The sequence below is a fragment of the Humulus lupulus genome, chromosome 2 (genome assembly GCF_963169125.1).
Source record: "Humulus lupulus chromosome 2, drHumLupu1.1, whole genome shotgun sequence".
Lineage (NCBI taxonomy): Eukaryota > Viridiplantae > Streptophyta > Magnoliopsida > Rosales > Cannabaceae > Humulus > Humulus lupulus.
The window spans coordinates 297,179,684-297,181,744 of NC_084794.1; positions in this window are offsets into that span (position 1 = coordinate 297,179,684).

Consider the following 2,061-nt stretch of genomic DNA (forward strand, 5'->3'; position numbering starts at 1 on the left):
AAAAAAATTCCCCTTTTTTAAGGCAATTTTCGCAACTTTTTTCCTTATATTCGTACATCTCTCACTATTTCGACTGTATCACCCTCTACACACCTCGGATTGGCACGAAGTTTTATACATAGAACCCTAAGACATAGGCCTACAACTTTTGTGCCCATGACCCTCGTATATTCTTTAGGATTCACTATCAAAACATTGCTCGAAACCATATTAGAGAAATCGAAGATTTCTGAAAGGGGTACCCCTTTGGTGAATTGGAGATTTCACTAATTTCTCCGAAATGTATTACCCTCATCTTCAACTCGTTCGATATTTTTCCCCAAGAGATCTCGTGGGTAAATTAATCTATTGGAGTCGAAACGGAGCCTTAAGTCAACATTTCAAAAAAAATTCCCATTTTTTATGGCAATTTTCGCAACTTTTTTCCCTATATTCGTACATCTCTCACTATTTTGACTGTATCACCCTCTACACACCTCGGATTTGCACGAAGTTTTATACATAGAACCCTAAGACATAGGCCTACAACTTTTGTGCCCATGACCCTCGCATATTCTTTAGGATTCACTATCAAAACATTGCTCGAATCCATATTAGAGAAATCGAAGATTTCTGAAAAGGGTACCCCTTTGGTGAATTGGAGATTTCACTAATTTCTCCGAAATGTATTACCCTCGTCTTCAAATCGTTCGATATTTTTCCCCAAGAGATCTCATGGGTAAATTAATCTATTGGAGTCGAAACGGAGCCTTAAGTCAACATTTCAAAAAAAATTACCCTTTTTTATGGCAATTTTCGCAACTTTTTTCCCTATATTCGTACATCTCTCACTATTTTGACTGTATCACCCTCTACACACCTCGGATTTGCACGAAGTTTTATACATAGAACCCTAAGACATAGGCCTACAACTTTTGTGCCCATGACCCTCGCATATTCTTTAGGATTCACTATCAAAACATTGCTTGAATCCATATTAGAGAAATCGAAGATTTCTGAAAGGGGTACCCCTTTGGTGAATTGGAGATTTCACTAATTTCTCCGAAATGTATTACCCTCGTCTTCAACTCGTTCGATATTTTTCCCCAAGAGATCTCGTGGGTAAATTAATCTATTGGAGTCGAAACGGAGCCTTAAGTCAACATTTCAAAAAAAATTCCCCTTTTTTAAGGCAATTTTCGCAACTTTTTTCCTTATATTCGTACATCTCTCACTATTTCGACTGTATCACCCTCTACACACCTCGGATTGGCACGAAGTTTTATACATAGAACCCTAAGACATAGGCCTACAACTTTTGTGCCCATGACCCTCGCATATTCTTTAGGATTCACTATCAAAACATTGCTCGAATCCATATTAGAGAAATCGAAGATTTCTGAAAGGGGTACCCCTTTGGTGAATTGGGGATTTCACTAATTTCTCCGAAATGTATTACCCTCATCTTCAACCCGTTCGATATTTTTCCCCAAGAGATCTCGTGGGTAAATTAATCTATTGGAGTCGAAACGGAGCCTTAAGTCAACATTTCAAAAAAAATTCCCCTTTTTTAAGGCAATTTTCGCAACTTTTTTCCTTATATTCGTACATCTCTCACTATTTTGACTGTATCACCCTCTACACACCTCGGATTGGCACGAAGTTTTATACATAGAACCCTAAGAGAAAGGCCTACAACTTTTGTGCCCATGACCGTCGTATATTATTTAGGATTCACTATCAAAACATTGCTCGAATCCATATTAGAGAAATCGAAGATTTCTGAAAGGGGTACCCCTTTGGTGAATTGGAGATTTCACTAATTTCTCCGAAATGTATTACCCTCATCTTCAACTCGTTCGATATTTTTCCCCAAGAGATCTCGTGGGTAAATTAATCTATTGGAGTCGAAACGGAGCCTTAAGTCAACATTTCAAAAAAAATTCCCATTTTTTATGGCAATTTTCGCAACTTTTTTCCCTATATTCGTACATCTCTCACTATTTTGACTGTATCACCCTCTACACACCTCGGATTTGCACGAAGTTTTATACATAGAACCCTAAGACATAGGCCTACAAC